At 30.3% G+C, this 17,168-nt stretch overlaps 1 pseudogene; it reads right to left on the minus strand.

Annotated features, from left to right (window-relative positions):
- Window positions 1-6,857: 6,857 nt before the first annotated feature.
- On the minus strand, window positions 6,858-9,595 carry LOC129310478 (uncharacterized; annotated as a pseudogene).
- Window positions 9,596-17,168: the final 7,573 nt, after the last annotated feature.

The raw sequence follows: 17,168 nt of genomic DNA on the forward strand, positions 1-17,168 counted from the left end.
CCCAAAAATTCTAGGTATTATACACATGGACTGGGGGCATATCCTTTTTCCTTACCCTTCATTTTTCTCTTTTTTTTTTCTTTACCATCGTTAGATCAAACTTTCAATGACTTTAATTCAATAAATTTCACATAAAAATATATAATTTTGGAGGAAAGTTCAAAGAGATCAATTTAAGATTTGGTGCTGTTCCGTTGGAAAAAAAAAAGGATTTGTTGTTGTTATATTTCTCAAATCCCTCTCTCTCCCTCTCTCACACTCTCACACACACACGCACGCACGCACGCGCACACACACATTGTAATGATTAGATTGATCAAGGAGACATGGGATAATTATATGTGTAGTTCCAAAAGAAACGACGCAGATGGACTGTGGAGAGGCCACAGATATAGGCAAATAGCTAGCAAGTTGGGACCAAGACAGCGCATTCACTGGAATATAATTTAAGAAAATTGTCGATAACTGATAAGGGCCACATGACTATTATCTGGGTATTAAAAGGAACCGTGCATGAATTAAACATTTTGGGGGACCATAGTTCTTAGAATTATATTTAAATGTGAGAATATTGAATCATCCAGATATGAAAAGAAAGTGAGCTCGAAGTTGTGTCTAGGTTCTGGGGGAAAATTATAAATAAATGCGAGATATTTGTTAAGATATTTTTCTCAGATTATATAATTTTTCAGAATAGGCATTACGTTTTAAAGGAATATTTTACCTCGCATTCAAATAATTTAGAAATTTTTCATCCAAAAGATAATAATTTAGAAAATGTTTGAATATTTAATAAATTATTTAAATAATAGGTAAAATATTTGAAGAGTTGAGAAAAATAAGTGAATAAATTAAAAATACGCTGCAGATTTCTGAAAAATAATTGAAGACCATTGAAAATATATCGTAGAACTATTTCTCCCAGTCTACAAGACTGAAACAGATCTTCAAATTTCTTCACTTGCTTTCTTTAAATATTCGAATATTTTAGCTCTTAAAAGAATAATTTAGCAAATATCAAATATTGCAATAAAATGTCTCTGAAAATTTGATGTCCTACTCTAAAACATCACGTCACTTGAGACAAATATTCGAATCAATATCTCATAATTAAAAAATTATTTCTAAAGTTTAGCACAATCTTGATTTCACGATCTTTTTATGTTTTATGAAAAGGGTAATTTTCCCTTTTCATATTTAAACAGAGATCCTCCAAAGGAACATGGTCTCCTAAAATGTTTAATCCATACTCCGGTCTTTGTCCAAATATTGTAGCCAATTGGTACTTGGGAAAATTACAAGAAGAACCAGGTATGAATAATATTTATTCTAGAGGACTTTAAAAATTTTAATTATTAAAAAGGACCAACTACCAGAATTCAAAATTCACCGCAGGTTTGAAAAGGGAGAAAAGAAAAACGAAGACAAAATGCAGACGAACTTAATGTAATCATTTCAAAATGGTCTATCAATTATATTTTGGTTGAAATCCTATAATATAATTCTCCCTTGTTTTTCCAGCTTTTTGTTAGGGAGAATTTCGATTGAAGATCACAAAATAAAAATATTTATTAGTGGTCCTAAAAAATATAAAAATTTGTTATAGATTTTTTGGACTAAATTGAAATAAAGTTGTTTGTTGAAAAGATTGAAATATCTTTTTACAAAAGAAAAACAAAAGACAGCTAATAAAAAAACTTATTAATCATTTAACTTTAAAAAAAATTGTAATTACTTGTTTCATTATAGTTATTATAAAAAAAGTAACTATTATTCAAACTAAAATAGCCATTAATAATTACTCTTTTTAGGACCAAAGCTGTTAGTTTTTTATTTTAAACTTGTGATATTTTAGTCATTTTGCCCAAAAATAATTAACGTTAAAAAGATTGTTAGGAACTCAAGGATAACTATGACATCATACGAAAACTCATCCTCATTTGTATATTTCAAAAACAAAAAATTCTATCACTTTTTCTAAAAAATTCTATCACGTGAAATCAGTTTTACCGCTAATTAAAGGCAGACAAAGAAACAAATTCACGAACATGAAATCACGTGAATACTCAGTACTCAACAGTCAACACATGAATTTGATATATATATATATATATATTTTTGGCCAACGAACACATAAATTTGATCATGATAAACACAAGTACATTATTTCTTTGTATGTTTATGCGAACGTACATAAGTTGGACGTATTCAATAGCTTCATCAGAGTTAGACTAAATTTCATGATTGAAAAATGCTTAAAAAATTTTAGATAGTGTTTAGTTGGAGTTTTAGGATAGGAGGTGGCAGAATTTTTTATTTTGTTTGCTTCCATTTATTTATTTGGTATTTAATGGGGAAAAAAAAAGAGAAACTCACCCCTTATTATTAAATTATAAGATATTTTTAGATAAAATTTTATATATCAATAAATTTTATTAACTACACTTAACAGTCTTTTTTTTTTACAAAATAAAAATATAAGCTTTTAAAGATATCTTTCATTTAATATATCAAAAAGAGATAAAGATGAAAATTAAATAGAGAGATAAAGAATAATATTAAAACAAACTTATTTAATGAAATCTTTAATTTTTTTTAAAGCATATTATATTTTAAGATGCTAAATTTTTTTAAAATGTTTTATAATTCAGAGCAAAAACATTAGTATGTTCCTTTTGCTCCATTTTACAAGACACCTTTTTAAGAAAAATTGAAAATATAACTAAAATAAATTTAATGTAGATTGCAATTTAAGTTTTTTTTAAAAAAAAGAAATATGAATTTTTCAAAAAAATCCTTTATCATTTTGATGAATGAAATAATGAAAGGAAACTTTTAAAGAGATTTCATTAATGAATCAACTTTTTTTCAAAACTTATAGTACAAAATATCAAACCACTATTAAAAATATCTTATAAAAAGATGAAGGGAAGAGTTCTGATGCAATTTAAATTTATATTTTCGCAGGTTACAAGACTAATCCTTACCAAATAAATTATTATTGATTATACTAATATGCATGTTTTAATTAATATACTATCGTGGCATTTTAAATAAATATAAATAAATATTGATCTTGGTATAGAAACAAAGTAAAGAGAGAGACAAAAGATAAAAACATGTGGTGGGTTGTGGTTAAGTTACAAGTTTGAAATGCTGCATAATTGAAGTGAGAAAGGCACATACAGCAGGGAAAGGCATGGCTTGGAGCCGCTTGTTTGACGAGTCCGTGCATAGCTTTGGGGTGTGTGTGTGTGTTTGCCGCTTTCACGTGATTTCCATCTTCGCACTGCCTCGCCCGACAACCTTCTTAAATACCATACCCACGTTTGACGTTTTGTTGACCTAATTTCGGTCTGCCTTTTCATGATTTCTGGATTTATTAAGAAAATATTGATTTATAAACTTATAAAGATTTAATGCGCTGTTTGGTATCAGTGAAATGAAGCAACAAAAGTGAGAGTAAAGTGAAATCCAAATCTAGCATGTAGTTTTCATGTTGAAGTTACTTCCATAAAAAACAATGGAACACATTTCTTTACCCAATTCCATAGAACCCAGTTCCACTTTCATCATACCCTCGAGCTTGATAATTTTGCCCCTCACAAAGGACGATTGGTAGCGATGGCAGTGACTTTGGCGAGGACAACAACAAATGGCAGAGACTCTTGATTGACAGACAAGGATGGCAAATGGGCCATTTTGTTTGATTTTTGATTCGATTCCCACTCCAACTTCTATCTTCGATTATAATCTTTAATTTCTTTTTCTTACACAAAGTTCGATTTAGGCTTTGTTTGATTGGGGGGAGGGCAGAGCCCTCCCCTCCTAAGCCTCCCCTCCAAATTGGGGGGGGAGCTTCCCTCCCCTCCCCCTCCCTTTCTTCCTTTCCCCTCACCTCCCTTTTCTTTTTTTTTCCTTCCTTCGAACTAAATAGACCTTTATAATTAATCTTCTTGGGGCAAATAGCGAGTAGGTTTAAGTTGCCCATATCAAGAAAGCAGTATTCGACAATATCCCTAACGTGGGGGTCAAATTTGATTTTGCAACAAATTCTTGATTTAGGCTTCAACAAAATCCCTAACAATTTAGGCACGATTCAAGCTCTGATGTATTGTGAGAGTTTGGGACCTTTGCTTCTTCATTTGAGTGACAGCATTCAAGCAAGATTCAATTTTGGATTCAATTTCAAGTGTCCAATTTTTGGTCCTTCAATTTTGGTGTTCATATTTGTTTTACTGTGTGTGATAATAATGGCTCCAAGCTCTAACTTTCACTGTATTTTCAAGCAATGTTTGCATTTTCCAGCAAAAGTGGGTGTGACCTCCAGCAACAACAATCATTGGTGGTAAGCAACAAGTTAGGGTTGTGGTTTTAGGAGGTGAGGACATATTTATAATTTCACATCACAAATATAATTATTGAATAAAAAAAATTCAACACTTCCACGGATATACCAAACACACTTTCAAACTCACTTCTATTTCCATTTTTACTTGTACTTTCACACAAAAAAAATCCTTTACCAAATGGGGCATAAAGAGTAGTAAAGAGTTAATCCCTCATCACTAAAATATAATTTTTTAGCTAATGTTGGTCTAAAAGTAACACACTTCACAGAAATTAATGTGACAATGATAGTTAAAGTACCTTTTTGTAATCTCACTGTTTTTTTTTGAATTAAAAGTAATTCTATTTGAGATATAGTCAAATACTAAATATGTGCTCCTCTTTTTATGAGACTTCAAATCTTAATTCATCACATTATAAAAAACTAATTTCATTTGCTAGACTTAATCTCATTAGTTTAGTTGGTCTTATTCTAATAAAAAAGAACCATAGTTTTAAATGTGAAATATTTTTCATTTGAATAAATGTGAGATAAAACAAACAAAATATTAAGTTATTTGAAAGAAGTCTTATGAAAATGGTGGTTGAGTGGCCCAGGGAGATTGTCGAAGCGGTGAAAATTTCACAGCCCAAATTATGACAATCCGAAAGAATTGAAAAGCCAAATTTTTGGGCCAAAAAACCCACCCCAGAGAAAAGCAAACTTTTATTGGAGGACGGGAGAGTGGGGGCAAAGAAAAGCAAACTTTTAACCAAAGAACAAGGAAAAGTATAATCGGAAGTAAAATTATTTTTTAAACAATTTTATAAGAATTATTTTTCTGATGAATTCAGTATGAACAAATGAATATAATATAATATGGAATATAAAAACCTCAAAACGTGAAAAATACACAAAACCTAATCAATTTTCCACCCAAGAAAAATATATATTAAAACTATCATCATTTTGCACAGTTACATGTGGAGGCTGTAGGGGATGTATTACACATTTGGAGGAAAATTAATTTGTTAAAAGTTCATTAGATAAAAATTAGTTACTATAATAAAATTTCTGTTTAAATATTTTTCAAAAATTAATTTGATAAATTAAAAATTATTTTGATTATATATAATGAAAAGTATTTTTGAATTTAAAGTTATCAAAAAGAACATCAATTTTTATTATTTATAATTTTTATTATATAAATATAATATATTAATAATGTTTAAAAAATATATGTGATAAAAATAATAGGGTAGTCAAAAGTCTTTGCCTTGCATCGCCCAAATGTACATCCCAAAAGTTAAAAATATTTGTTGACAAAATCCGATTCAGGCCCATTTCAGTGTGATTCTAAAAAAGTCCTTTTGGGCAAAAAGCTATGTCCAAACATTAGAAAGTATTCATTTTGAGCTTTCGGGTGCCAAATGTTACGTTACCAAACGTGTCCTTGCTAAGCACAAGAGCTTCATTCTGTGTCATGTATCTACACTGCTTTGTATAGAAACTATTCACAAGCCTTCAGTTAATGGAGCAAGAAGCATAGATTCCAAGCATTGCATGGATATATTGCTATTTTAATATAAACTAATGGTGTTTTGTTTTTTTTAACCAACAGATAAACTAATGGTGTTTAAACAACATCTATGAGCTATTAATCCAATTATAGTGCCTGTCACTCTATTTACATTTTCATGGCTACACTGCTGCACAAACGTAAAGCTATTGGGCGCAAAACTGCCCAATTCTCTATATCAACCCGTTCAGACTATAGCTGGGAAACTGATAAATTTGGCCCTTCGCCCTTTTGACCTAGCCTATAGGGACTCGAGTTTTTAAGTCAAGTTTTTCATTTTTCAACTTTTTTTTAAGGTTCGGTTTTTATTTAAAAGGTTTAGAGTTAGAGCCGCAAGCCCTGTTTTAAAAAATTAAAATAAAATTAAGCACTACAAGCTAATTAAAATATTTTAAAATTAAAAAAAATTAAAATCCTCATAATCTTTTAAAAATTAACAAATATACATTTAGGAGTCTAGTAATAAAATTCAAATTTTAGTTAAAAATAATTCATTGTTTATAAATATACAAACATAATAATTATAGAAAAATAAAAAAATTTATACTGTACATTAATATTTATTAAATTAATTTTAGAATAAATTAAAATTAATAATAATATAATATGTGTAGGATCAGGTTTCAGGCGAGCAGGTCTTTAGCTTTAAACATGTGTTCTACTAAAGAAAAAATTAATAATAATATAATAGGACTTGAAAGGCCACTCGAACTCGAGCTTTTTTTTTACAGGGTTTATCAGAGCCAGGCCGTTAAGTCTGATTATTTTAAAAAATTATTTTTAAAGCCCAAACTCTTATTTAAACAGAGCCTTCAAACTTATCCTTCCAGACCTGACTCTTACCCTCGACTCTAATTCAGACTATCTCACGCTCTGCAAATAATTATATGCTTCAAAGTGTGTATTGGCAAGAAACCAACCTCCGTAAACAAAATTCAAAACGAGGGATCACTTAGCTTCAAGGGCGGCAATTTCATATCTGACTTCTTCTAGATGTTCATTAGTGGCGGTGATAGCATCCTGGACGCCTCTGATTGCTTTCTTGAGAGCATTATCATACTCAGCATCTGCCTCAGCCTCCTCGGTCCCGGCAGTTTCTGTGATCTCATGAACACGAACACATTCATGCTCTTGGGGCTTTGTGAATTTGCAATTCTCGTGACTAGCCAAAAGTTCAGATGAGCGACCAGCTTTCTTCAGCAACTGAATAGTAGCTGTCTTTAAAGGAAAGCACTAGTCAGCAAAGGCGAGTAAAGTTGGGAATAAGAGTTGAGCTTTATGACCCTATTTAAATAAGGGTTCGGACTTTTAAAATGATTTTTTTTAAGTAATTGAGCTGTATTATATTATTATTAATTTTAATTTATTTTAAAATTAATTTAATATAATTTAATAAATATCAGTAAATGGTATAAAATTTTTGATATTTTTTATTTTTTTTATAATTATTATGTTTGTTTATTTACAAAAAATAAATTATTTTTTAACCAAGATTTGAATTTTATTACTAGATTTTTAAATATGTGTTGTTTAATTTCTAAAAAATTATGAGCATTTTATTTTTTTTAATTTTAAAATATTTTAATTAGTTTATAATATTTAATTTAATTTAAAAAGGACTTACAGGTCTGACCCTGAACCCTTTACATAAAGACCGGACTTGAAAAACGAGGTTAAAAATGAAAAATCGGGCTTTAGGACTCAGGCTTTTAAAAGTTGGGCCTGCCCATATTTCCAACTCTAAGGGCGAGTCAGATAGGCACCACATGTACATTTGAGTTGTGAGTATAACCTGAGAAAAAAAAAGAAGAGAAAAATTCCAGGTGTAACCAAAATACTCCGAGCATAACAAAAAGAAATAATTTAAACAAGAGAAGGAAAAAAAAACGCAAATAGACCTTTGGGACAACACAGTTCAATTAGAATGCATATCTCAAAATCACTCAAGAAAAGCCAAAAATTATCCAGAATTCAAAACAAAGAAATACAATGATGAAGGGATCAATTTTTACCAAATGCAAAAAGGCATGACAATAAAAGGTTGATGCATGTTCTATCCTGCATAGATATGCTTACTAGATAGAACTGGATGGAGTATGAGCATTTTGAGAAATGTTATTCCTTTATATCAGAAAAACAAAAGATGTCTAGTCTAGTCATGGCTTTTTTTTTTTTTTCTGGGCAAGCATAGGTGTCAAAGCATGTTACTGGTTGCCACACCGACGTAAAATGAATGTTTTGTTTTTTGAATTGAACTAGGACAAATTGAAGCCAAAGAAAAAGGCAAAACCCAAGACTGTTACCAGGGGCATAACATAACTATTCTCAACAGGCCCGTTTTGAAGCCTGAATTTGTGTGGATAACAGGTTAAGAAGAACCTTTAAGATAATGACCCTAATATTGAATCACTATATTCAATGCGGCCAGACACATAAGACCATGAAACACGAATAACCTGTTGGATACTAAGAGGGTCAGCAGAAGAAGTAACCAATCATTTAAAGAGGAGTATAGAGCCTTTTCGTCTCTGTGAAAAACATGTTGAAACAGTATAACGTCATGATACTAGAATAAACATATGGGTGTCACATAGACAGAAAATTGTTCAGATATAGTACACAGAACTGACAGTGAGGTATGGTCATCAAAACTTAGGTACAATCTAGTATCTGTCACCTACAATTATCTTTATATCTCGCTTATCTAACGCAGGGAGCACACGTTAGTTTGATCATCAACATGACACAGAGAGCATGTCTAGCATCAGAGCCTTAATTCCATGCACCGATGTTGGAAATCTGGCACTTCTAGGTTGCAAGCAATCATCTGAGAATAATAGAGACATACCAGATGTAGTTTTTGCTTTTCTTGATCTTGAACAGCTCTAAGCAGCTGTGCTAGATCAAGTCGACAATAGTCAGAACTCCGGAATTCTGACTCCAACTCAAGGACCTATACTAAAGCAGGAAAAAATGCTTACAAAAAAAGACAAATGGTTTGAAAAATAAAGCAAAATTGGGATCATTTGTCACTTTTTTTTGAACAATCGTTGAACTCTACTATGATTTCACTGCAAAGTTGTCGGTAAGTTTGTTCTCGTCCAGAAGTGACGTACTCAGAAAAACCCCTGCAATATTAGATATTGGATAAGGTGTCAATGATATTCCAATTTCACTTGGAGAAGAAAATACTTGAGCACTAAATTCTTAATAACAACGCTGACGCATAATGTTACATGAATTGCATGCCTATCTTTATCTAAATCTAAACTTGAAAACATTCTTCTCAGATAGTGCCACCCGACGGTTAAATTCTGGGAATTTAGCATCAACATCACGGCTAAGACTGCACATTTTTGTACATAGATTCTACATTTTCAATTGAATAAAACAACATTTCCCCTAACAGTGCTAACAAATTGTTCTTCGCATTCCTGGAGCTGTCCGACTATTTAATATACCTTTTCAGTTCGGAATATGCTTCCGCTCTGCGTTGCTGAATTTCGAGAAACTTGCGAAGTAAAGGAATGATGCTAGTTGATTCGGACACCATTTCTTCGACTTCCATCGAATCTTTGGTCGAAACCTTCTCATCGAAATCTTCCATCACCGATGATTTTATCACTTTGGTCTTCTGTCCTTTGCCTCCTGGGAGCCCTTGTTTTCTTCTACAATATTCTGTTACCACCGTCGTTTACTGGGCAAACGACACGAATTGCTGAATCAGGTCGAGGGATCGGGTTTAACAGTTGCATTTGAGAATTTTCTACCGAACATGCTCCGTTAAAATATATAAGATTCATTTAAACACACAAAGATTCAAAGATGATGTAGTTTAATTTTTATAGAAAAGTTGTTTGTTTCACTACCAAAAGTTTTTACACTAATTATTCTCTTATACATATCTTATATGCCATTAATATAAGCGATCAAAACATTTTTTTTTTAATTTTTTGAAGTACTTCTTTTATATATGGTTATAAATTTTTTTTAAATCAATAAAAATCACATATAAATCTTTATATTTACATCAATACTTTTTCAATAATTTTCTAAGTAAATCACTTTTGTAGTTGTTCTACCTCACATGAAGCCAAACTAATTTTTAGAAATATTAATATCCAATTTAAACCTATACTTAATAACTCTTTCTCACAATTTTATTGTATGACTCATAAATTTAATCCCTCTGTAATTAGTACAATTCTATATATTCCCTTTATTTTTATAAATAAGTATAACATCCTCGATTTTAAATCAAATTAAATAAGTTCAATTAGATTAATTAAGTATATTAGTGAGATATGTTGCCAGAGAGGCCTATTGGGCATGTTTGGTTTCAATTTTAGTCCTAAACGTGGGTTTAAAAGAGAATCGGATCACCCGAAAATGAAAGAAGAAGAAATTACATGGCAACACGCTTAGGGAAAGGCTCTCTGCACTATGTGCCGTGGCGCATGGTCACATTTATATTGTCATAAGTCGTGAAATGAAGTAGAAAATAAAGGAAAAACAAAGGTAATCGAGAGAGAGGCGAAAGAGCAGTGCCAGGGCTTAGAGAAATTTGAATATTTAGAGTATTTTGGAGCTCCTAAATATTAAAGGTAAGCTTCCTAACTTAAATATTTTTCGCTTCTTCCATTTCTTGATGGTAGAAGTTAGGTTTTGATTGATAATAATAATTTTCGATTCATAGAGGTTGTGGATTTAAACCCATTAATCTAAATAGAGTTAATAAGAGTAGATTGAACTAAGTAAACTTAGTATTTATGATTATATGTTGGTTGGTGATTGAAAGACATTTAATGTCTGAAAATTCTCATAAATATGATTGTTGGGAACAATGTGATTTTATTAATAACCATTAAAGAGCTCAATGATATTAATAAGGGTTAAAAGAAGCTAAGAAACACTATAGGTACTTTTACATGAGTCAATAATGAATTTTAAATATTAAGAAGTGTTGAAATATTAGTGAAAGTTGGCCCAAATATGGATATTGATGACTTGCATTGTAAATGCTTGTAAAGTAACTACCTTTGGCACCATTCAAGCTTTTTGGAAGGTTTGAGGGATGAAATCTTTGACCTCTCAAAGGTTTGAGATAATCAGAAAAATTCTAACTTAAACTGTTATATGTTTATTAGTTATTGATTAATAAATGATGATTGAATTCTGTGAAATTAATTGAAATGTAAATGTGGCTTGCTTTGCTTGAAAAAGTCCACTATGAAGTAGAGATTTAATATAGTTCAATGATTTTAAAATTGTGAAGTTCCATGATTATCAACGTGTGGGATACCATAATTATGAAAATAGGAGTTCAATGATTTGAGTGATTGAAGTACAATGATTTTGAAATGTATGGAGTTTAATGACTTGTGTAATTTAAAGTTCAGTAAAAATGTGTTTGAGAAGTTCAAAATAATTTGTAAAATGATAAAGTTTAATGAAATTGGTTATGTAGAGTGCTGTGAATTAAATTAAATGTGAATTTTGCATTAATATGCATTGCATAATCTTGAGAGGTGAGAGTTCACCCAGAAAAAAGAGTAGAGAATTAAATTCATGTAGTAGGACTCCTATTTGAGTGATGGCTTACTAAGATTGATTTTATATTATCTCACTTGTTCAACGAGAGACTGTCCTACTAGTCCAATGAAGGACTTGAACATGCTAGCTATCTACTTGTTCAACGAGCGACTGGGGCTGGCAAGCTAGTTTAGGATGTATGACACCTCATAGTGTGAAAAATAAGAAAAATCATGTTCTATAAGTGAGTTACATGTGCCTTAGCTGAGTAATCCCCTCACGAGTGTTTAAGTTAAGGAAGTCATAGATTATAAATTATCTCATTATGTTATAGCCCACAGTTTTATGTCAGAGGAATAAGGAGGATGTAAGGGAGATGTGATCAAGTATATAGTAAGTAAGGACACCTAGTTGTCCACATGGTAAACCTAATGAAAATACTCATGAATTGAGTCTTAATCACTTCCGATTATATGACATTTAATCGTGTGACAACCTTCTTTGATATGAAAATTGGTAAAAAAGCTTTATTTTCTAAGTATGTACTATTATGCTTGGAAATGTGGATGTATATTCTTAAATGTTTTACATGGTTTATTGAATTGTATATATATGTCACTTGTATTTAAACTAATTGACATGCATTAGTATGAGTTAGTCGGACCTTAGTTATTGAGTGGTTGTACTCACCCTATTATATTTAATATTACAGGGAATAGCTCAAGAAGATCAGATAGATGAAAGCTCCTGAAGACTTAAGACTGCGATTTTATTTAGTATGCCTCCTTATTTTATGCCTCCTTATTTGAATCATTATGTCTATTTGACAATTTACGTGTATTTGACAATTTAAATTGTCAACTAGGTTTCATCCATTTTTTTCTTACTTACATTATGTGTTTATGAGTTGTAAGTGTATTTTGGGCCCTAAAAAGTGAGTTGATGATATGAGCTATTATGTAATAGGGCCAAAATACTAATACAAGTAAGAGTAGAGCATATTATGTGTTGATTATGGATTATTTGATGAAACTGTGCTTAAACTCTCCCTTGTATATTTTTGAAATTAAGGGGTTGAGTAGTGAAATTATGATTTATAAATGTTTACTATGATATGGTGCATTGTATGAGTTAGTTTTAATATTTACATGTGGTCAAATTAGTATCAATGGCTATTGGTGTTTGATAAATGGGTTAGGCACTTAGTTTTGCAAAAATTATTGAAAAAGTGTAAGTTTTAAAAAGAATGTCCAAATTTTTATTAAGTAATAATTTGATTATGAGACCAAATCCATTAGTTAGAGCTCGGAAAGAGCTTTTCGTAGATACCTAGTTCATATCAATCAAACATTAGATGAAGGATTGGGGTGCGTTAGAAGTTGCCTCAAAAGCTATCAAATTATTAGCAGAAGTTACTGTCAAAAATTGTGCAATTATGCTACGGCGCATGGTGCCACGAGTCGCAGCATATAGCATAAAGGTGAACACGCCATGGCATAAGTTTGACGAGTTGCAACCCATGCCCTAAAATTTTTTAAAATTTTCTTGTTTTTTAATTCTTAAGCAAACATACTCATATATGTAATGATCTCATACTTTCGTATATTTGTAAACTTTAATTTGTCTATTTTCAAGATTAAAAATGATTTTGGTTTTGTAAACTTAGGGTCCCAATTTTTTCACCAATGGCAACTTGGTTTATATTAATTATCTTAATCCAATCTTCTTATTAATTGAGATTTGGAGTTAATCATGGATTAGAAGGAGGAGGATATTACAATAAGAATTAAGGTGTTGTTGGTCCAAAATAAAACTAAGGTGCTTCACCAACAGTAAGATCTTGTTAAATAATTTAATTAACCACCACAATCCTCCTTCACCTAAGCATTTGTACACATTAATAGGGATATAATAAGTTTTTTTGACTTTACCATTTGCAATTTTCTTAAAAGCTTCATTTACCTAACTATCACATATCCTTTAATAAAATGACAAATTTTGTTATCCTTCATGAGTTACTAAAACCTTCAAATTATTAGACGAACCTCTTCCATCAATTAAAAGTTTAGAAAAGTATGTCTCCTATTTGTCTTTAATATCATCATCTGTGACCAAAAACTCTTCACTCTTCATCCTTATATACCTTTCATGTTCTAAATTTCTTTTTTTTCCCATACTCTTATAAATTTTTTGTTTTCTATTATTTATCTCAAGACCATTGTAAAACTTTTTAAATGCTTTAGAATGAGTTTCACTCACACCTTTCTTAATTTTTTTTAGCCATACGACACCTTTTTCAATTTTCATCATTATTGTACAGATAGATAGTTTTAAAACACTCCTGTATTTGACTTTTTCTTGCACACTAGCATTCCACCACAAAAACTCTTTGGGCCTATTTGTTTTATGTTTTTAAAAACAGAAAAATTTTAAAAGTTTCTAGGATTAGTGTTTTTTATTTAATTGTTTTTCAAATTGTTTTCATTTAAAAAAACAACTTTAAGTTGTTTTGTTTTGAAAATACATTAAATTTGATTAATTAAAAATTATAGTTATTTTAATCAATTTCTATTATTAATCACTACCATTAACTATATATAAGCATCACTTTCAGTCTTTTTTTTTAAATTCTAAAATGGTTTTTTAATTGACATAACCAAACAATTTTTATTTCATTTTGTTTTAAAACAATTTTAAAAATTGTATTACAAATCATTTTAAAAAAAACAAAAAATGAGAATAAAAACCAAAGAGGCCTTTTATTTTTTGGATCAAAACCTTTTGATTCTGTCAAAACTTCTTTAAACCCCTTCCTTATCTTCTTAGTCATATATTCCTATAGGATATTTGCACTTTCTTGGGACTTTCAAATTTCTTCGGCCAAAAGATTCCGCTTCTCACTTTTTAATTGTCACTACTTAATCCTTAGGCTCTCAAAAACTTTGTAATACGTATATCAAGGATAAAGACTTTATGTTGTGTTATTATGACATCCTTAAAAAATCACCTTATAATTTTTACACAGTCTTTTATATGTGTTTCTTACCAAAAGGAAATCAATCTGCGACCTCAAGGCTCCACTTTTGTCGGTGATAGAATGTTCATCTCTCTTCTTGAAATAAGTATTGGTAATTTTGAAATCATACGTCAAAGAAAAATTAAGAATAGATTGTCCTTTATAGCTTAGATCCCCAAACCAAAACCACCATGTACTCCCACACAATGACTTGCCTCCCTCCAGACATGACTATTAAAGTCTCTTCTAATAAAGAATTTTTTTCACTTTCTAGCATGCATTGAATCAACCCATCTAAGTCTTCCCAATACAATTCCTTAAGACTGGCTTTTGTCTTAATTCAAGGTGTGTAAGCGCTAATATTATTAATAATCTCACATCTAATAATATTTTTTAAGAAAACAATTCTATCCCCAATTCCGTTAACTCTTATAATGTTTTCTTTCACTCTTTATCGACAATGATACCTAGCCTATCACTTATGCTTACTTTCCTTGCATATTAAAGTTTGAAATCTTGAATATCCTTAACTTGTTCATGGGGCCATTTAATTTCCGACAAGCACAAGATATTAATTTTTTATGGATCATAAACTCCTACCATCTCCATATATTTATAATTCAAGATCTCAACATTTCATGTACCAAATCTGATCTTGATCATATGGTTTAACTTCTTTAGCCACACTCGTCCAGAATAACATGATAGCCCTTACTTATTTAATAATACATATGAGTGTTGATGTAACGGCTCAAACTTACTTGTCACTCTACTTGAGTCATGTAATGCATTACTTATGGGCAATGACTTGACATTAACACAAAAGTGTCTATTATCCATATTTATATGAGATTCAACAAAGTTTTATATTGTTGAGGGTCTAACACAATACTGCTCCTTTACCGAAGCTTAGGACCAGTTTTAAATATAAGCGGAGTTATTGATGGCAACAATCACTTTAAAAGAAATTTAATTATGAGCTAGTTGTTTTTAATAGAAACATATTTATTATTTTAATGCAACTATAAAATCACTATGAAGTAGAATTTTGAAAATTCAGTCAACCTACCTTTTTTTTTTCAATCTAATTTGTCTTGCATATTGTTAGGAGCCTTCTCTTTGTGAGTGATTCTTCTTGTTTTGGCAATGGAAGTTCATATAATAGTAGGGCCTCTGATAGAGCTTTTTCACCAAATGAATTCCTCCCAAGGCCAGGAGGTAGAAGTTAGCGTAGTCAAGATTAAGGGTGGTCTAACCCTTATACTTGTTTAAGATTTTTTTTTTTTTTCGGTTTGGCTAAATGCTCAAATTCCCAGGCTCATGATTAAACTGCCCGGTCTACACATGAAACACGAGGAAAATACTATAGATGGCAAAATTCGCAGCTCAATCCACCTGCCTTTTTTTACAGGACTAATGCTCATGAAATTCCGGTTGAGTTTCTCGGGGGATTAAAAATAGTTATTGGGCCTTAAGGTGTCCTCTAAAAAATTCATAGAAAAAAAAATATATATATATATACACTCTAAATATAACGAAGTTTTGGTTTTATACTAATAATATATATAAATATAAAAAAAAGGATTATATAAGTAAGTATATATAGTATAATGTAATCAACAAGTATGCATAGTATAGTGTAAATATGAAACTTAGAATTGCAAGATTTAAAATTTAGAATCCAAATCCAAATATACCAATTTAAACGTTACCTAATTGAATATTTGTTTGGTTTAGGTTGTTTAGGCGAAAATAGAGCCTTTTGATTGATTTTGTTCTCTTAATGCCATTCGTGGATATTAGGAATTTTAGAGTCCATCAATTCGCTTGAATCTCAATGACACATAAGTCGAAAAATGCGGAGGAAGAAACAACATATGCAAGAAGAGATGAAAATGGTCTTTGAGGATTTAACGAAAGAAAACAAAAGTTGCCTCAAGGAAAGTAGAAAAAGCCTACTCAAAATACGTTTGCATTTAGAAAAATAGCTTAATTTATTGTTTCTTGTGTATATTGTACCTGCTAGAACTTTCTTGAATTGGAAAGAGGTAAAATAAAAAATACTTACTTGATTGTCAATAACAAAAATGCTTAATTGACTTGATTGGCTTTGTTTTGGTTAAACAATATATTTAATTTTTTAACTTTATTCAATGTTTTAGTTCAACTCATTAATTTTATAAAATATTTTTTTAATCTCTCAACTCTAGCAATGCCGGTTTAGATTGACAAAAAAAGTTGACATTAAAATTTTAAATAGTAAAATATATTTTAAATACTGATATATTAAATTTAATTTTAAAAATAAAAAATTTGATTAAAATATCATCATTTGAGAATTATTTATTATCATTTAAAATTGCAGCGCTAACATTTTTTGTTAAAAAATTAAATGATTAAAAAAATTAAAAAAGTATTTTATTAAATTACGGAGTTAAATCAAAATTCTATATAAAGTTTGAGGATCATAAATATACATTTACCGTTTTGTTTTCTCTATGCCAAAAGGTGGGAGATAAAACACCTCCTTACAAGCAAATATCTATAGATACTTTGGCAAATAGCACTATCAATGAGTCACAAGATCGATGTAGCACTTATTAATTCTTTTTTAAAAAATATCGATGTAGCTAATTTCTCATCATAGTGGTTTTGTTTGAAAAGGATGTCAGACATTCAGGTCAATCAATCAATCAATCAAATTGCTCAGA

Source organism: Prosopis cineraria, unplaced genomic scaffold (assembly GCF_029017545.1).
Source record: "Prosopis cineraria cultivar Desert tree isolate PC_DT_omini unplaced genomic scaffold, ASM2901754v1 PC5, whole genome shotgun sequence".
NCBI classification, from domain to species: Eukaryota; Viridiplantae; Streptophyta; class Magnoliopsida; order Fabales; family Fabaceae; genus Prosopis; species Prosopis cineraria.